Source organism: Heterocephalus glaber, unplaced genomic scaffold (assembly GCF_053883595.1).
Source record: "Heterocephalus glaber isolate CG9 unplaced genomic scaffold, H.glaber_assembly_v1.0 deba00001481, whole genome shotgun sequence".
Classification (NCBI taxonomy): domain Eukaryota; kingdom Metazoa; phylum Chordata; class Mammalia; order Rodentia; family Bathyergidae; genus Heterocephalus; species Heterocephalus glaber.
In genome coordinates, this window is record NW_028258317.1 from 12,868,420 (window position 1) to 12,889,633 (window position 21,214).

The following is a 21,214-nucleotide window of genomic DNA, read 5'->3' on the forward strand; positions in this document are numbered from 1 at the left end:
TGGAAAGTTCTGGGCCACCCACTGAAACTAGCACTGCCATGAAGTTGCCATGTGGTGGCTTCTGGGTGATGTTGGTGTGGGAGCTGGCAAGGCACACACTGTAGTTTGCGTCTGGGTGCTTTTTTCCTGGAGGTTCTTCTGAGTGGTCAACACTTCAGAATCCTTAATCTTCGGGGTCACATAATCCCACCTTCTAGAGCACTGGCTCTAAGAGTGTGGTCCCTGGCCCAGCACTATCAGCAGCTTCACCTGGGCTCTACCCCAGACCCAGTGAGGCAGACACATGAGGGGACCCAGAAATCTGGCTGCTGCATGCTACAGTTAGATACCCACTGTATTGGGGGTGAGACCACCACGCTCTAAGCCCACTTTACCTCAAAAAAGGGTCACAAACACCAGAGGGCTGAACCCCCCCACTAATCTCTGTCAGTGGCCTCCCCTACCCAGGCTGCCAGATCTTCCATCACTAGGACACAGGAGGGACTCAATACAGATCAGATTTTAGTCCTAATGGGACTAGTGCCCTGACTTCACCCTAGCTTTTATCTGAAGAACTTGCTGATGCTTTTAGGAGACTTAACTGTCCCCAAAACCCACATCCTCCCTTTTCTGTTCTCACCTCAACCTCTGGAAGGGACTGGGCTTGCAGGGCAGCCCACAGGAAAGGGTATATATCTGTCCCACCCTCAAGGTAGCTGTTTGCTGTAGCTTCTTTGGCATCTTTGAGGAGATAGGTCCATTATTTCCCAGAGTATGGTATAATTATGTGACATCTTTGTGCAGATTTAAATGTGCTATATTTATGTTTTATAGGCTAGAAAAAATATCATCACCAGCTAATCTTCTGCACTTCATGGATATTGTTACTTAGGGTGGAACTCCCATTAAAAAGTGAGACAAGTTGAAGGAAAATACAGAGTTAGTGGTTCCACAGGTGGTGTGCATCCCTAGTGAAATGACCCTCAAGGGTGGCAAAGTGTCTGAAGTTTGGGGACCACAGGGACAGAGACTTCTTGGCCACCTGTTCATTTAACTTGGGACATGGGCAAATGGTGAGGAAGGGGGCTTGCAATGTGGCCTGCTGGCAGGTTCTCTGCCCTCCCATCACTGCTGTGGGGGAGGATCCACCTGGGGAGAACCATTGGCTGCCAAGTCTCCAGTGTCCAGTGCCCTGTCATTTCAGTGGCAGCATGTGTACACTCAGGGTTGTTGACCGGGAGGGGGCTGGAAACAGGCTGTGTGGCTAGGTCTGCTATAGAGGAGACTGTAATGGCTTGTGTCTGGATGTGCCCACAAAGCCTCATGCAGTCATAGGTGGGCCTTTTTCAGGGGTGGCTGAATCTCGAGTGTGTGACACTGACGTTAAGGATGTGTGATTACTAAATCAGTCTACTGATTGGTTTGGCACCACCCAAGTCCTGGTAGCCTAGATAGAAACAGAAAAAGGCTGCCAAGGCTACTTGCTTACCTTGCTGCCTTCTGCCTACCATGAACAGTTTCTCCTCGGCAATGCCCATTTGCTATGTCACCCTGCCTTGGAGCCAGCCAACAATGAATTGAAACCTCTACAAACTGTGAGCCAAATAAGCCTTTCCTCCTTTTACTTTGGGTGTTAGGTATTTTGTCTCAGCAATGAGAAAAAGTAACTAAGACAGAGGCATAGCTTCAAGTTGGTTGCTGGGGTTGACCTCAGAACTAGGGAGATTGGGAGGGTCACAGTATCAGCTCAAGAGGTGACTATGTCCTTATCCCAGACTGCATGGATCCTGGAACACCAAGGTGAGGCAGGGAGTATGCCTTCTCTGAGACACTCTCTGGGGGAAATTGGCCATTTACAGTAACCTCAGAGCCCTCACAGAGACACTTCCTGCTGTCTCTACAGCCCTGGGCTAGGTTTCCAGACATGGCTGCAGCTTTGTGAAACAGTTGCTGCATCAGAACCTTTTGGGTGGGAAAGTGTCTTTGTCACATCATCCACTGCCATTTTTTAGTTCCTACTGTGTAGGTGATTATATCTGGTTAGCACTGTGCCATCTGTTTTAGAGAACTCATTTAGGGGTGGTGTGTGACTGTCAGGATCTGAAAACCAAAAGGTGACAGGTATGTATGTGAGCCTAGAAGATAAGAGGCCAGGGGTCTGGGGACAGTATCTCCCCAACCCTACCCCAGAAACAAGGAGGTACAGGTATAGGGTAATAACCCATTTCTCATGAGAGCTCCTCACAGTCCCTTGGAGTTCTCACCATAGTATTTGCATGTCATTTGTATTACTCTCCTAGTTCCTGGGTCTCACAGCCCAGTATATCCTTCACATCTGCTCCTACAACTCTTCCCAGGATCCCTTATCATGCTTGGTCCTCCTGGCTGACAGCACTGTGCATCCTGTTGTGTGTAGGTTCTCCAGAGCTATTCTGGGACATTCTGGCTGTGAGTTTCCCCAAAGCCCATCTGCCAGGCCTGGAGAACACCAGAGCCATGTGAACAAAGGACTGGAGTGGGGAAAGGGGTGTGGAACCTTCAGGAAATGGTGAGAAGTTTTTGGGGCTCCTTAGCTTGATACTTAGGGTGGGAAGTAGGAGGAAAGAGGGACAGTGAAGGCTCCTTATGTCTCTAAGATGGGTCTTTGCCTGCCAGCGGTAGGGAGCCACAGAAAGTTTTTAAACAGGGAGGGTGAGATGGTAGCAATCTTGAGAGCAGATTGAGACAAGCAGAACAGAGGCTGGGAAGCCAGCCAGGAGGCTACTGCAGTATTCAAAAGAAAAATTAGAAGATTACTTTCTTACATAAAAGGAAGTAGCTGCTTTCTTACATAAAAATATCAATTATCCCATTGTTGTCAGTTTTTGCTTTTTATTTTAAAATATTATTATTTTCTAATTGCAATATTGATATTTACTCAAGGCAGTATATGTGGAAAACACAAAAGGGCAAAAAGGAAAATTAAAAATTGACCATAACATAATGTGTTATTAGTCCATTTTCTATTGCTATTGCAATACTTGAGGCTGGGTACTTTATATGAAAAAGAGGTTCATTTATTTCACAGATCTACACATTCAAGGCCATAGTGCCAGTATGGACTTAACTCTGAATAGCTGATTGCAGATGGTATTGTTGTGGGAAAATGGAACGTCTCAGTGCTACAGCCAAGTGTTACAGCTCAGTGTAACAGCCAAGTGCCACAGCTCTGAGGCACAGCTGAGTGTTACAGCTTTGGGTTGCAGCTACCACAATTTAAAGACTCAAGAATCTGAAGGTCACTCGAAAAGGTGGAGAAAAACCTTTTTTTAACTCCAGCGGGCTCAGAGGAGTTCATACTCTGAAGTCTGAGCACTTGACTATAAACGAGATCCTTCTTATATAGGGATCCATGGGGTAGGCGAGCATGCTCACAGAAGCAGAAGGGTGGAGTTAACAGAACATTCTTGAAGGGGCAGAGTTAACAACATTCTTGAGAGGTCACCCAGTTTAGTTACAAAACATTTTGATACATTAAGTGGGAGCACTGCCCCCCCCCAAACTGTTACATTTCTGGAAGAAAACATTTTGTGGGGAAAAAAACAGGAGGCAAGGCAAGAGCAAGGCAGGGGCCTGTATTATTGTGTATTATTGCTCTATCAGTATCACATGGTGGGAACATATGCAGGAAGGAGAGATCACATGGCAAGTCAACCCTCTCTTGAGAACTAACCAGGATCCTATGAGAGCTACATCAGTTCTTTCCTAGGCAGTGCCTTCCATGATCTAATCATCTCCCACTAGGCCTCACTTCTTAAAGATTCCATACCATCTCCCAATTTGGCCACATTGGGAATAAAATCTCTAACACTTGAACCACTGGGGGACAAATCACCTCGAAACCATAGCACCCATCCACTAAAAGGTCATTGTTAACATTTGGGCTTATGTCATTCCACTTTTTTTTCAATATGTATAAATAAACATGCTCTTCATATACAAGTGGTTTATTTAACTTAGTCCAGGGAGAATGCTTTCCCAGGCCAGCAAATGTTTACCACTGTGATCCATAAGGACCACCTAGTTCTTGTTGACTCTGGCCCTTGTAACCCCATGAACTGCCTCTACCTGGCCCAGAGCCCTCTCTGATGTATTTTGGGCCATATTTCCTCTAACTGTTAGAGATTATTTTTATTGAATTCTTTGTCATTTCAAGAAATTTGGAATGGGTCAGGAAGTAGATATGTATTTACTTTCACCATCTTTATCCAATTTATCTTTAAAAATACTTTCACCTATACCTTGCTATCACTTACTCAAGAAAACCTCATTAAAGAACATGGAAGCCATTGCCAGTCTTTACTGATTATAAACAGTGATACAGTAAACTCATACTTGAGTTTCTGTTGGAACATCTCTGATTATTTTTCAAGGTTAAGTTCCTAGAAATAGCATACATATATTTTTGAACCTTTTATAGATATTGCCAAATTGTCCTCCAGAAAGATCACACCGATTTAAAGTTTCATAGACATATATGAATGCACTCCTTGCCAACATTGTGCATTATTCTTTTCTGATCTTTGGCAACTGCTCTTTTAATTTGCATTTCCCTGATTACTATTAACATTGAATTTCTTTTTTACTAAGATTCTCATTTCTGATTCTCTTTTTGTAAATTGGCAGCTCTTGTTGTTGGCAATTTTTCCTATTGGAGTGGTTTTTTTTTTTTACTAGTTTTTAAGCATTCTTTACAGAGTAAAGCTATCAGCCCATTATCACATAGGCTACAGATATTTTCCCATGTTTCATGTAACATTTAATTGTTTTTGATGTTATTTGATACATATGTTCAAAATCTTAAGTTTGACATACTCAAATTTATCAAGACCAGTTTTTCATCCTTAATCTTATGTTTAGCAAGCTCTTCCCATCACAAGAATTTTTATAAATATTCAACTATGTTTTCTTCTAGTACTTTTATTTTTTATTTATTTATTTTGAGTTCTGAGGATCAAACTTGGGACCTTGTGCTTGCAAGGCAAGGAGTGGAACCACTGAGCTAAATCCCTGGCCCATCTAGTACTTTTATTACTTCATGTTTCAGTTCATCTGAAATTTTAGTATCTGGTCTGAAATATCAAACTTTTCTCCTTCTACCTTAGTCAGAGTCGCTTGTTGATTCAGCATTTAAGTGACATATCTCTTCCCAAATCATTAAAATGCCTATGCTAAATTTAATCTTTAGAAAATAATATCCTACATTTTATATATGCTTTATACCACTTCAGTGTGTTAGGAATATAATGCCGACCACATATGTGATTCTGAATTTTCTAGTGGCCACATTTTTTAAAGTAAATGAAATAGATAAAATTAATTTTAATAATAATTTAAATTTAATTAATAATTTCAATTTATGTAATGCAATATATCCAAAATGCTATCATTTCAATGTGTGACTGACACTAACAATCCAAGTGCTCAGTAACCTCATGACTAATTGCCACTGTACTGGACAGTGCTGCTATAGCCTGTTCCTGAGGGTGTTTTGTTTTGTTTGTATTAGTACACTTTTGCAATTTGTGCAACTTACAATTATCTTGAGAGTGGTTACATGTACATACTATAGCTTCTTTTTTTAAAATCCCTTTTTCCTTACCTTTCCCTCCCTTCTCAGTTCCCCTATTCCCCTTTTCATACTTGTTGATATTATTTGTCTTAGCTCATAAGTTATGACATATAGTGTTTACATTAATTGGGGTTCTTGGGTTCCTGTTCCTGAGTTTTAAAATTTTGTTCCATTGATCTACCTGTCTACTTGGGAACTGACATCACAGTTTTTTAAATAGTCTTCTGATAGAATCAATGTGCATTCTCCCTTTTGTCACAATTGTCTTTATTTTGCTCCATTGTAATAGTTATAAGGCTCCCAAAATGCTCTTGGTGATTTTATTTGAATTCTAGTCACTCTGTAATAAATTTGGGGGCAGATCTGACATTTTTAAAATACTGAGGCTATGCTTTATGAACATTGAACATATCTCTATTTAAGATTTCTCATTGGTTCTCTGGAAAGTTTTGTCATTTTTTTTAAATGTAGATCTTTTCCATTTGCTGTTAAATTTATTTTCAGGTATTCTGCATTCATTATTACTTTGGTGAATGGAGTCTTATTTTCCATGACGTTTTTAAAGTGGCTATTCCTAGAGTATAGGAAAGCTATTGATCTCTGTATATACCTCTTATGACTGGACGTATTGAACTCATTACTTCTGGTAGCTTTTCCTCTCTTAATTCCCTTGGGTTTTCCAGGTAGCCTACAATAGCATCTAAAGCAAGGATGCGTTTTCTCTCTGCTTTACAGTCTTTACAGCATCTTCATCCTTACCATTTTTTTTTCATTGAGGCTGTGCTGCACAGTGGTTAAGAGCAGAATGACAGACTGCCAGGTTCTTACTCCGGCACAGCCACTTAGCAGCTGGGTGACCTCGGGCAGGTCATTGCATTTTTCTGTGTTCCTAATAATAGGGTCATACCCACATTACCTTAAGTGTCATGAGTGTTAAAATAGCCAAGACATGTAAAGTGCTTAGGGCTTAGAACAGTGCCCAAGGGAGCACCCAATATATATTAGTTTTATAGTTTTAGTTTCATTCATTAGACATTCTAGAACTATATTTACAAATGGTAACAATACTAGGTATTCTTGTCTCATTCTTGATTCTAATGAGGATGCTGTTAGCAAGATTTGATGTCTGTCAGTTATTCCTCATCATGCTAAGGGTTGTTCTATTTTTATTTACTCAGTGTGTATATCAGATATGCATGCTGCAAAATCAGATGCCTATTTACACTCTATATTGGTAGCTGTGTGTTTTTTCTTAGATCTGTTATGACAAATTATAGCCACCAGTTTTCTTGTATTCATCTTCTAATGCATTCATTTAGCACAGCTGTCAAGTGATGAGCTTATGTTGGTCATGTGCTAGGCACTGTGGACACATCCATGAATGAAACAAAGTCCCTGCCATCGGAGAGCCTGCATTCTAGTACAGGGACACGGGTGATGAAAAATAATGAGCAGATAAAAATATAATGTATCTGTCAGATGATAAAAGCTGAGGAGAAAAATTAAGCCTGGTAAGAGAAAGCGGACACACAATGAGGAGTGGGGAGAGATCAGGGAGAGGTCAAGAGAGCCTCAAAGATAAGATGGCACTTGAGCAGACAGCTGAAGGCAGTGAGGAGCAAGTCATCAGATATCTGGAGGAAGAGAGTTCCAGGCAGAGAGAGCAGCTGGACAAAGGCATTGATGTGCGAGGTTCCTGGGAACTGGCCCCAAACTCCAAGCAAGGAGGGATTCTGGGGGGACTGGAGCAATGTTCAGAGATTCTATCAAGGCTCAGGCAGAGTGAGGTGGCTGGTGGGAAATCAGGGATGGGGAAAAGATTTGTGGCCTTTAAGGAATATTTGTGAAAACTTTGGCTCATACTTTGAGTCACTGAGAAACTTCTAGAGAGTGGTTTGGTTTTTGTTTTTATTGTTAAAAAATTCACATAGTAGAAGGTTGACCATTTTAACCATTTTAAAGCATGCAATTAAATACTATCTAGTGTATACACAGAGATGTACAGCCATTACCACTGTCTAATTTCAGAATATTTTTGTGATCCCAAAAAGAGATCCTATGTCCATTAGCATTCACTCAGTCTCCCCTCGCCCCAGCCCCTGAGAACCACAAATCTATTTTTTGTCTCTATGGACTTGCCATAGCAGTTTATATAAATGAAATCATAAAATATGTGGCTTTTTGTGTCTAGCTTGTTTCACTTAGCATAATGTTTTCAAGGTTCATTCATGTTGCAGCATGTATCAGTACTTCACCTGTCTTTATGGCCAAATAATATTCCAGTATGTGAATTTAACAAATTTTGGCGCCGGGGATGTAGCTCAGTGGTTCCACCGCCTGCCTCGCAAGTGCAAGGACCCGAGTTCCATCCCTGGTACCAAAAAAAAAAAAATTGAAAAACAAATTTTGTTTACCCATTCATTAGTGGAAGGATATTTTGGTTGTTTCTGCTTCTGGCTATTATGGATGATGCTGCTATGAACATTTCTGTGCACACATTTTTATGTGGACATATGAGTGAGTATGTTTTCAGTTCTTTTGAATATATACCTCTCTAGGAGTGGAACTTCTGGGTCATATGGTAATTCCATATTTAACATCTGGAGAAACTGCCAAACCATTTTCTGCTTTATATCAATGGCTGCACCATTTTTACATTACTGTCAGCAGTATATGAAAGTTACAATTTTTCTATATCCTTGCCTATACTTATGTTTTAAAAAATTTATAGCTAACCTAGCAGGTGCGAAGTGATTTTGATGTCCAGTAACTTAATGAATAAAGATGTTAAGCACATTTTCATGTGCTTATTGGTTATTTGTATATCTTCTTGGGAGATAAGACTAAATCTTTTGGCCAACTTTTAATTGGGTTGTCTCTTGTAATTGAGTTGTGAGAATTTGTTATATTTCCTAGATATTGGACCCATATCAGATATAGATATTCCTTGACTCGGGATGGTGTTACAGCCTGATAAACCCATTATAAATTGAAAACACTGTTGAAAGTGCATTTAATGCACCTAAGACACTGAACATCACAGCTTACTTAGCCTAGCCTGCTCTAAGTAGCCTAGGCTACTTACAGTAGCCTACAGTTGGGTGAAATCATCTAACACAAAACTTACTTTATAATACTGTGTTGAATAGAATATGTAACTTATTAAATACTTACACCCAAAAGACACTGGCAGCATGGTACACAATAGAACATCGCGTTTCCATCTTCATCACTGCATGGCTCACTGGGATCTGCGGCTGCTCAGCATCAGAAGAGAGTATCATGCTGCACATCATGAGCCTGGGGGAAAATTCGGAATTCAGTTTTGTTTCTACTGAATGTATTTTACTTTTGTATTGTTGTAAGTCAAAAAATCATAAGTTAAAACATTACCAGTCAGGAACTGTCTACATAATTTGCAAAAATTTTCTTCCATTTATGCATTGTTTTTTACTTTCTTAATGGTATATTTTGCATAAAAGTTTTAAATTTTGATAAAATAAAAACAATTTTTGCTTTGGATATCATATTTATGGACCATTTTTTAATCCAAGGTCAGGAAGACTTCCTTCTAAGAGCTGTGTGGTTTTAGCTTTTACATCTGGGTCTTTGGTCCCCACTGAGTTAATTTTTTATGTATGATATGAGGTAAAGTTCATCTTCCTTTAAAATGGGCAGCAACTTGGTGTCCTTCCCCACACAAAGCTGCGAGAGCCTGCCTTCTGTGGCCCTTGCTTCCTGCTGCTACTTGAAGGTACTACAGACACTGGTCTGCCTAGTTACTGCCCTGGTCCTAGTCTCTGAACATACTTGCTGAGCTCCTGAAGCTCAAATAACCACAGCCCCAAGGGGCCAGAGAGGTTTTTCTCTTAAAATTCTGGCCCCTTTCTGTTGTTTCATTTTGCTACAAAATAGAGCTATCTGTTCATCCTTCCTATTAAAAATAGCCACCTTGATGCTTAGGGTAGGGGAGGTCTACTGATGTCCTCATTAAAGATTACTCATCCTCCCAGCAATGGATAAGTTTTTCAGACATTTCTCTCGCAAAAATATACAGCTTTTTAAAAAAAACATGTTATGTCTTCAGCGAAGCATTCCATTATTTTGTTTTTTAACCAAGATGCTAGATCTTGAACTTTTATTGGCTCCGCTTCTATTTATTTACTTTCTGATTTATTTGCTTCTGCTTTTATCATTAAATAGCTTCCTTCTTTATTTTGCCATTTTTGTTTTAATTTCCTGATTTGCATACTTGTTTTTTTTACTTTTTTTTGGCTGCTATTAAATATTTAAGCAGGTAATTTTGTCTTTGATCACAGCTATAGCCAAATTCCAAATTTTTATCTGAATAGTAACTCATCATCATTATAAAACTATTCCATAATTGCGCTTTAAGTTTAAAATATTAGGCTTCTACTTCTCTAAGTACAAACATAGAAATGCAATCATATCTATTATAAGCTGTACAAAATAGCACATTTATTTATTCCCTATCCTCCAGCACCTTTAATTTTGTGTTGTTATAATTTGAGTTTTTATTTAATTTTACTCTTCACATTATAGCTATTCTTTGCTCAGTTGTACTTGGGATGCTGATTTTATCTTCAAATTACTATAATTTTAAGTTTCAATTCATATTTACATGGCTTCAGTTTCTACTGACATCTTTCATGAGTGTGTCTTTTGATTTATCTCTCTGTGGCCTAAAATACATCTTTGAGTAATGTTTTCCAGGGAGATCATATGAGTTTTATACCTAGTATGCCTTTCCATAAATCAGTTTCTCTCTGTTGCTTCTGTTATGAGTGACAAGTTCTGTGATCATAATATTCTTCCTCAAACCTCTTTAGATATTATATCAATGTTGTAATGAAGTCTGATGCAATCTGATTTGGTTCCTTTGTAAATAATTCCCTCACCATCATAATGAAAGCTTGTAGGATTCTTTGACTTTGAAATTAGGAAAGAAAAGATATGTATCTGATGTTTGTCTGAAACATGAATACTATTTTTTTTGAAGAATCTGGTCTTTCTCTGGGCTACAAAAATTTTCTTCTACTATATTTTTAATTATTATTCATTTGTTCTAAGATTTTTTTGAAATATTGGAAAATCTTAACTGAGTCTCTGTAGTTTTCCCTCTATGTTATTATTTCTTCTCTGGTCATTTTTATCTTAGTTCTTGTTCTCTGTCTCCAAAAGAACATCTCAAGGTCATTCTCCACAACATCCATCAGTGTTTTTCAGTTAAATTCTTTTCTTCTAGTGCTTCTTACAGTTCTCATATTCAATACCACAGTTTATTTCCTGTTAATACTATCTTAATTCTATCAGACTTCTTTTAATTCCAGTTCCCTTTATTTCATATTACTTTTTAGAAACCAGGTTTTCTTTAATTTCTTTGAAGTATAAATGGACACTACAATTTACTTTTACTTTCTGTAGCAAATCTTTGTAGAGATGACATTCTTTGTCTTGTCTGTTTCCTTCATGATTACAGAGGTTTCGTAGGTTCCCTGTGCGTTTTAGGCCTTCCTTGATCTGCTATTTTCCTACAGCTTGAGTGAATTCTCCTTGGGTTCCCTCAATTGTTTCATCTAAACACTATGGGATTCTTACCTCAGATACTCAGCTGGAAGATGGGATGATGAAATTTCCTACTACTCGCCCAGGGACAAGCAGCCAAAGGGGCTGGGGAGCCATCTGGAACTGAGGCACTTTTTCTCTCTTGGTTTCTTCTCGGAATTTGTTGAACATCTGCTAAAGATGTGGAGAGTTGCTCCGGGCCTCCTCCTTTGATCTCCTGCCTGCAGTATCTGGGAGGTGCCCAGGTCTGTGGTGGGAAATGACTTGGATAGCCTTTGCTTGTTCTTGGATCTGATGGCCCAGCCACTCTGGAAGGCTGTGAGAGGGAGTCCTCTGTGGTGAGTTCTGCACCCTTTCTGTGGCCCAGTCTCTCCTGTGGTACTTGTTAACTCATCAGAGGCTGTGAGGTTGGTCCCTCTCAGCGTGCCTGTCCTCCCCTTCCTGCAGCACCATGCTACTTTCTCAGAAAGGGGAGCTGTGAGTCAGCCTTCAATCTGGTTCTGCTGGCACTGTAGCTAGCAGAAATTCCTCAAAGTTGCTGGCATATTGATGGCACTCTTTCCTATTTTCCAAAGCCGAAGCAGATTCCCCCTATTTTTATACTCCCTTCGTCCTTTCTGTCACTTTCAGAAGGAGGTAGCTTAGGTGGGAGTTGGACATCTGTGCTCAGATTTACCATCTTTCTCCAAAGTTTCATAGTTAACACTTTCCAATACTTTGCACTTTGGTATACTGATACTGTATAGGAGAATTCTTGAGCATCTCCTGTTCTGGGCCCTGGTTTTTATATATATTGGCTCTCATTGTATCTGACTTCATAGTTTTTCTGGGATACATTTCTTCTTGCTCTCAAATTTCAGGTTAACATCTTCTTGATCAGAGAAGAAATTTTCCCGCCAAAGATGGTGCTGCTAGTATTGGGGCAGCGGGTTCTGTCCCTTCTCTAGAATCCTTAGTTGCATCCTGCCCTTCAGTGTATTGATGGAGCATCCCCACATCCTCTCTGCTCTGCCAAAGTTATGACCTTTAAATGGAAACAGCAGAAACTGTCCCTTGCCTCTCAGGCCCCATCAATCCCCTTGGGAAGCCTTGTGTTTCACGGAGGGCATTTCTCATTCCTTCTGGCATGCCCCAGCCTCCTGCATGAGTCAGCAGCTGTGGGCAGCAGGCAGTGGGGTGGGGGTTGCAGAGGCTCCCATCTATGCTTGGCTGCCCGCCCTGGGAAGACAGCACATTGCACCCTTTGCCATATCAAGTCTCTGAACAGCTGGTTCACTGCCCTCCATGGGGAGTCACCAAGCTCCACACATCTGTTCCTCCCTGGGTGGCAAAAAGTCCTCCCACCACAGGGGCCTGTGGATCCCCTCTGGGGCTTCCTGGGATGCAGAACAGCATTCTCCTGCAGAAAGTCCTCAGCCAAAATGCACAAGATGATATGCCTTCGAGGTCTGGTGACAGCAGCACTGCCATCACTGGCCCCTGTCCCAAGCCCTACATTTTATTGTCCCCACCTCACCTTCACTATCAGACAGTGACACTGCCACTTACTAAACTGCAGCCATGCCAGACATGCAGCACGTGTAGCTTGCTTTGACCCTTTCCACAGCCTTACAGTGGGGGTCGGTTATGTTCTGTTTCCACGTGAGAAGGGGTCTCAGAAGTTTCTTTGTTCCTTTGCAGCGGGGGCACATGGCCAGCATTCCAATCCTGAGCCACCCGATTCCACAGTGTACTTCTCTCCTCAGCCTTCCAAGAGGAGAAAATAAAACCACAGGCTCTATCATGGGTCTAGACTAAGAGTCTGCAACCTTGGCCCCGGGGCCAAATGTAGCCCCTGGTTTTATAAATAAAGTTTGATTGGAACACACCCACCTCCATTCATGTGCTACTGTCTATAGCTGTTTTTGCAGCACAATGGCAGAGCTAGAGTGGTTGAAACAGAAGCTTCTGAAAAGCCAGAAAAGCCTAAAATATTTGCCCTCTGTCCACACAAAAAAGTTTGCTGATTCCTGATATATAGTATGAGCTCTATTAGCAATAATCGCCCCTCGGATAAACCTCATTGGCTACGATACTGCCACTGCACAAAGCTATAGTATGAGCTCTAGAAAGAAATAGACCTGAAGGTGAACACTAGGCTCACTACTGTCCTAGCTATGTGACCTTGGGCAGCTGACTCAACCTCTCTGCCATAATTAAACCTTTTTGGGCCTATAGCAATGGCCAAGAGGAGTGATCTGACACTGTGACAGGATTGCCATGTAAAGGACACTTAATAAATATGAGCCCCCATCATTGCTGTGACTTTTCCTACTTGTCTGAGATGTGTAGCCTGCTCTACTTTTTCTCTCAGGCTTCCTTTCTGGAGTGTTCTGGCATTTCTGCCTAAGAACTCTTCCTCTTTTCTGATGCAACACAGATGAGGTACGGATGCTTCTCAAGTCCTATTTGGAATGCTGGGCACCTGGCATTAAGCGACATATACCTCAGGAGATGAGTAGGTGTCCTGTAGCCTCATGTGTTCAGTCAGTCAGGGGTGCTTGAGGCAGGCCACGGTACTGGAATCTTATAGGAACTCAGATAGGGCCTGAAGGACTTAGGGCTGCTTACAGCCCCGGGGCAGATGGGCATGAAACAAGTCATGGCATTAACTGTAATGTTAGGGGACCAGATTTTGGTCCCCTTTGGAAAATTCCACTTGGACTCTGCTGGGTAAATACGGGTCACTGGAGTTTCCAGGTCTTGGTCTAAGGAAGATACATTGAAAAAAGTGCTTTGCTCAGCATAGCCTCCAACCCGCTCCCAGGTTGGCAGCCTGTTCAGCACTTGGTGCAGTGTCCATGCAGGACATGGTGGCTCACATGCCCTGCCAGCTCCTTCGGAGGACACACACTCAGCAGCTCTTCAGGAAGGGGCTGGCTTGGCAGGCTCCAGGCCAGGGGAAGGGCAGACTGTCTCTCCTCACCTTGAGGAGCAACCAGAGCTGAGCTCCTGTTTGTGCACCAGTAGCTCAGACACAAGTCTGAGGAGATCTTGCATGTGCCCTGACACAGTGGATTCTCAGGGCTGCAGATGACTCGAGGAACTTCCCAGTCACTGAAAAGGGCTAAGAAAGTGTGGCCTGGGAGGAAGGAGTGGAGAATGCTGGTGTTCAGAGTGGGTCAGGGAAGCTCCTTGCAATTCCAGGATTCATAAGGAAGGGGCTGTTTGCCATGGGACTAAAAGGGATAGCAGGACTTAGACAGGGGAGAGCTGAGTTCAGGAAATTGAAGTGATCCTTGAAGGTATGACTGGTGGAGAAAATGAACTATAAGTAATATGATCAAATGTTAGGTCAAAAATGAGGATATAAAATTGCTTGTGCATTGATAACTTCTCCCTGAAAAACTTTTATCTGTTGTCCCAAGTAAGACCCCTACAGGAAAAAAATGGCATATTCTGAGAGTTAAAGTTTACTTTAAAGGAAGTGTTTGGGGCAGGGAAAGGAACTATCCATTGCTAATGCAGCCCCTGGGACTGGCAAGGGGAGAGAGTTGTGTTTTTGAAGCTGGGAGGAGGGGGCTGCTGGACAGGGCCATAACCAAGCCAAGGAGGAGCCACGGCAGCAATACCCTGAACTGTACCTCTTTTTCTTCCTGCTCACTGTCCCCTCTTGGGCCTCCTGTTGACCCTTTGACTCATGCTGCAGCCTCATTGACTCTCTAACTCCTGCTGGGGCTTTCTGTTGATCCTCTCACTCTTGCTGAGTTGTCCCATTGGCCTTCTGACCCCTTCTAGGACCTCCCACTGGTCTTCTAACTCCTGCTGAGGCCTCCCATTTGGCTCTCTGTCTCCTGCTGAGGCCTGCTATTGGTCCTCTGACTCCTGCTGGGGTCTCCCATTGGCCCTCTGACTCCTGCTGGGGCATCCTTTTGGCAGACCCTAAGTGGAAATCAAGAGACAAAGCTCCAGTGATGCCATCTATAAAGTCAAATTCCAGAGGTAGAGAGGGCAGGGCCTCCTAGTGGATTTGGGTGAGGGCAAGTGGAGAATAATCAATAAGAGTATTATACTAGTCAGTATACCAGGCATATGGGTGGTTTTATTGCTCTCCTCCTTTCCTCAGACTTTCAATGAAGTTTAGAAACTACCTTAAAAAGTCTTGAGTCAGAAGGAACAGACAGAAGCAACCTGAGACACTACAAGGGTTCTATCAACAGCTACATTTCTCTGGACCACCTGGGATTTGCCATTTCCTAAAGAGAGCAGCCTCATTCATGGTCACACCCCTTTCCTCTGGGCATCCTGTGCCCAAAGATTGGCTTGGCCTTCTTGCCTTGATTTGGGAAATCTCTCTAGGGCCCTTTCAGCCTGACAGGCCTGGCTGAGACTTTACGGCGTTTCAGTTTCTTCCTGTGCCTAGTCCCACCTTCCCCAAGTCCTCCTGGAGGAGGGGGCGGCCTGGCCAACAAATCCTACATAGGACTCTAAATGTGCTTCCTGGGAGAACCTAACCAGGGACAGACTCGTGCCCCACCCACCTGTGTGTCAGCTCAACCCAAATTAGTCCTTTGGCCCCAGGCCTATGATGAGAGCCCATGGGTGACTCATCTCTTCTGACCAGGCCCAACCTCCTAACAGCATATCCAGCTATGAACTCATCAATGGAGCAATCCACTGATGAGTATAGCACCCGTGATCCAAAAGCCCTACCTCTGAGCATATGAGACTTTTAGGAGACATTTTAGATCTAAACCATAGCACCATATTTCTTTGGGACAGACAAGAGGTTCCACCAGCTAGGGAAACTGGGAAGCCTCAGCGTGGGATGAGTGTCTGGACTGCACAGGAAGCCAGGCTTCTCTGTAAGAGTGTGGTTTGGATCAGAAGGCCCCAGGTGTATGCGTTTCCTGAAGCTGCCCTAACAAATCACCACAGATTCGTGGCTTAAAACAACAGGAATGTATTCTCTCTAGTTCTGGAAGACAGAGGTCCTAAATCAAAGTGTCTGTTGGTGGGGCTGTGCTGCCTCTGAAGTTGCTAGAAGAGAACTCTGCCTTCCCGTTTCTAGTGGTTCCTTGGCTGTCAATTACCTGTCTTCACGTGGCCTTTTCCCTTCTGCCCTGTGCCTCAGATCTCCCTCAGCCTTCCTCCTATAAGGATGCTTGACATTGGAATTTTCCAGTGCAATCTCAAGATCATTCCATTAGTTGCATCTGCAAAGGTCTTTTTTCCATATAAGGTCTATTTCACAGGTTTTGAGGGGTAGGACTTGGATGTATCTTTTGGGGTCACCATTCAACCCTTTTGCTCCACACTGAACTTGCAAGAGTCACACACGTAGATGTGAGTGGAAGTGGCTCCATATATGTTCATAGGTGTAACCTATGAGCTGTAGATCAGATATGTAGTCACTTACATTCTTATCCTTGAAAGATTTTTTTCACTTACGTTTAACTCTAGCTATAGATTATTAAGGGCTAACTTATTTGCAGAAATATGAAAAGTAGGTAGCTTCATTTTTCAAAGGAACCACTTTCCTCAGTAAATCCTGGAAAGGTGGGAATGCAACCATGTAGAGAAGGTTCTACAAGAATTGAAGTGCATGCCCCAAATCTTTGAAAAACCCCAGAGCTGGACAGAACTGCCTCATCAACTTTTAAATTCAAAACAACAATATGAGGACAGTTGGGATTTTGCAAATATTCACGTGGAATCATAGGCATTGGTGGTGAAAGAGGAAGCCCCTCTCCAGCATCCCAACCAGCCTCTGCCTACATACCTCTGATGGCAAAGCGCTTGCTCTCTATCAAAACCACCTTCTCCATCATTAGAAATTTTTTTTTGGCTTTGGGTCAAAATCTGCTTTCCTAAACCATCTATCTGTTGGTTCTCCCACTGCCACAAGGGTGCCCAGAACTAGGCATCCCATAAGAGCTTCCCAGTGACAGCTCTTCCATGTTTGAAGTTGGCCATCACTTCCTGCTTTGGTCTTCTCTTCTCCAGACTAATTTTTTAATTTGCTTAAATTAATGGTGGTTCCTGGGGAGCTGGAACCCCAGTAAAAGTGACCTGAATTATTCAAAGATTCAAGTGTTTCAAATGCCTGTTTATCCTAATTAGCATCTTAACTATATTGATGCCCTCTGCCTCTAATGAGCCACGTTTTAACATGTTCCATATTTTAATGGATTTTACTTGAAGGAACTGTTTAATCAAGTGAAGACACATTTCATGAATGAATAGAAGTAAATCTATAATTATACCCTTTAGTCAGGTAAAAGGAGTGACATTTGCACAAGTCAGGGCTATATATAGGGAGTGCATTTGAATGACAAAGTAGGTTACCTAGCTTCCATAGGAGAGCTGGGAATTTGCTCTGCTCGCAAGTTCATTTTGTAACCTAATTAGAATTTTCAAAGAGTTGTAAAGTGCATTTGGCACAGTCCTGGTTCCACTCATCTTCACCCTGGTCTTTGCCTTGCTGGAGGACACCTCTGCTGGTACAGTGGCCTCATTAGGGAAGGTGTCCAGGGAACTATGGCCACAGGGATCTCTGCTACTCTTCGCAACCTCCAGTCATTGGCCCACTTGGGACATATGGTCTGAACTAGGTAACTTGTCACTGTCGTACTATTCTCCTTTGCTTTTCTCATCTTCCTTTCTTAGTTTTGTTCCCTTGTGTCCTTCTCTCTCCTTTTCTTGTCTCCATTCTCCCTTCTGACATTGTCAGGATCTACTTATGATGTAGGGGCTTGAAATAGAAGAATGTGGGATTCAAGATAAGCTGTACCCATTGGATGGAGTAGGAGAGGGCAGAAGAGGAACCCCAGCTTCAGGGAAAGAAGGCACCCTGGACCTGGAGAAAGTGGGAACAGGTGACTTGTGGTCTTCAGGTAGGCTGGCCAGCCAGCTGGGAGTGTAACAGTTCTGTTGTTTTTACCCCTAAAATCAATGGTTATCAACTTTAGCTGAATATTGGAATTACCTGATGAACACCACTGATGCCTGGGTCCTGTCTGGGAGATTCTGTTTGATTGAAGGGATCACAGGCATCCCCCGGTGTTTCTCAGATGCAGTCTTCAGGCAGATCCAGCCAGCATCTTCTCTACAGCCTCATGGATGAGCCAGAGCTGGAGCTACCCATTCAGTGGCTCCCCATTTCCTCACTCATAGGGAGACAATAGGTGTTTACTATTTCAATTGCTTAGTTTTGAGACAATTTGTTACACAGCAGTGAAAGACTAATACCAATTCTTACTTGCCTCAGATGCTTCTCCAAGTTGGTCATTTCTTGCCACCTCCACCATCTTTTCTTCATCCGGCCTCCAGAATCTCTTACCTGGATTAATGCTGTAGCCGCCTTGTAGCCTTCCTCTTCCACTGGTCCCACAGAAGTCTGCTTTATCATTTAAAAACATATCTCTAATTATGTTGCCCTCTCACCCAACACCTCATTATGGCTTTCCATTGTGCTTAGGATAAAGACCAGAATCTTTAATATAAATTGTAAGGCCTGTATGGTCTGCCTCATCTATTATCCTCATTTCATTCCAACATCCTCCCTGAACCCCTTGCTTTGGGCTCTGCTTTTACTCTAGCTATAACATTCTTATAGTTAACCTACCACTTCCCTCCACTACAGGACTTTAGCACATGCTGCTCCTCAGGCTGGCATCCTTTTCCCTGATATATCTCCTGGCCTGGGTCTGACTCTGTTACAGTTTCTACCGTAAGCATGCTCCTGAACTTGAGAGCCTTTGTCTCAGTGGATACTTAAACGTTTGCCATGGACCTTATCTGATGAATGTTTCCCACCCTTACTAGACAGAGATCCATGACAATAAATAATAAACATTTTTACTTAATATTAGAGGCCTAGTATTACCTCACACAGTGCCTGGAACTGCCTGATACCATGAATGAGTAAATAAATGAATGAATGAATGAGACTAGTGGAAGCAAATAGATCCCATTCTTAAAAATGTAGGATGGGCCGGGGATTTAGCTCAGTGGTTTCGTCGCCTGCTGCGCAAGCACAAGGACCCAAGTTCGATCCCGGGTACCAAAAAAAAAAAAAAATGTAGGACAGTAGATGGCTTCCAGGAAGTACTGAAGCCCAGAAGCCAGAAAGTAACTGACTGTGAGATGGAACTACAGCCCTGGGAGTGAAGCACAAGATCAGATTGAGATCCTGAGCTCTGTAAAGGCCCCCTGCCAGGTCAACAGGGGCCTGTGCATTTGTTGGCTCCTGACCTCAGATTCTTTAAATCACCTGGATGGAGGACAAGAGTATCCAGACCCAAGATGGGGAATCTGTAAGGGCAGAGACTTCATTGGTCCTACCTGTGGACAGCAGAGAGTAGCAGGGCATAAGAGCCTGGCAGGACCTGTAGACATGGGACTCCAAGGCAAAGACAGCATGGGTGGAGACCATAGACTGACCCACATGACAATGGGGGAGGGCAATGCAGTGGCTTGATAAGGGACCTGGGATACTTCCAGACAGAAGGTAGAACCAGCAGTGTCCACAGCTGTATTCGATAATGAGATGCAGACTTCAGAGCAGGGAAGGCCGTGTGGCGGCATGGCATTGTGTCCTTCTTAGGCATGGTGACCAGCTTCCTGCATAGGATAAGGGACCCAAATTAGGCTTAAAATGGATCACATGCATTTATTTGTGCTGAGGACTCTCTCACATATTCCACCCACCACCAAGTTGAATCCCTTGTGGATCCAATGCCATTTGCCCTCCACTTCTGTGCTGCTCCCCCTTCCTCCTCCCCTTCTACTCCTCCCCTGACGTCTTGCCAAGTGTGGATGGAGATCAGCTGTATGTTGCCATTCTTAGCATGTGGATGGAGGTTTGCACTCAGTCAGCTGGAGGAGCAAGGCCACTGTGATGGCCTCATTGGAGTGACAGGTCCCTGTCAGCCTCCTCACGAGAATGGGAGGGAAGTGGTGTACAGATGCGCTGGTCTCTGTGCTGAGATGATGATCTGACCTGGCGGCATTCACTGTGCTTAGCAGTAGGAAGGCTATCCCCAGAGCTCCTGGATTTCCATGGAGCCACCAGCTGATTCTTTCCTCTCGTCTTCTTGCAGAATATTGGCCTTCCCTAGAGCTTGAAGTCTGGGTTCAACTGTAAACATTCTTGGCTTGGAATCTTCGGTTCCCAAGCTGCTCAGGAGCCTCTGGAGTGCTTGGTCACCCTTTGTGATCCTTATTGTCCTCAACTGCCCCATCTATTGGTCCTTGTTCTTGTCCTAGCCACACATCTCTCCTCTGAGCAGGAGTCACTTTGTCACTATTCCTGATAAAAGGCAATCAGAACTGAGACCAGATCCCAGGTGTGGTCTGAGAGGGACCAGAGAGGTGATTCTCTTCCTTCATTCCAGAAATGATCCCTTTTGAAATGTGGTTCCTAGTCCTACTCACCTTTTCGGCAATGGCTTTATTCAGCTAATACATTCTGGTCTCCTAATCATGGTGGAGGGGAAGTGGCTAAAATTTTATTTTTATGCCATCAACAATAGCTTATTTAATTTATCTTGTTTCCTTTAGGACAGTGAGTCTCAAGCTTGAGCATGCATCAGACCACCTGGAGGGCTTTTTCAAGCACATCCTGGTATCACTTCACAGCCACAGTCCTCACCCATTCTTGAGGAGGGTTAAGAGCTGTTGCCCCCAAGCCTGTTGTGCATTGTTTATTCCTGTGGCTCTGCCCCTTACCCCCTTCTTTTCAGTGGTGCCAAATGACTTCTGTGGGTCCTGGAGGATTTGTTCCTGTGGCTAGGCCTGAATTCTCTGCTCTAAGACAAGGAGTCTCTTCTAGGCTGGCCTGGAGGCCCAGGCCCACGGTGAGCCCAGCATCCTTACCTCCCTTCCAGCAGCTCTGGGTCACTGTTCATGACTTTGCACACCCCCTGATCTCATTTCCAGGTGATAGGACAGCCTTCCCCATTCCTCTCTCCTGCCCATCAGCACCTGTCTCCCTCCGTCCTCCCCTCCTGACATGTCCTGGGCCTGTCTGCAAGCAGATTTCTGGTGGCTGCTCAC

General features: G+C 43.2%; 1 protein-coding gene and 1 pseudogene across 2 annotated transcripts in view; one reads left to right on the plus strand and one right to left on the minus strand.

Moving 5' to 3' along the window:
* The window catches only part of Gabbr2 (gamma-aminobutyric acid type B receptor subunit 2), a 367,556-nt gene that overhangs the window by 153,795 nt on the left and 192,547 nt on the right, over positions 1-21,214 (plus strand). The gene's annotated exons all lie outside the window — the stretch shown is intronic.
* Positions 13,203-13,268, minus strand: LOC147825821 (U4 spliceosomal RNA; annotated as a pseudogene).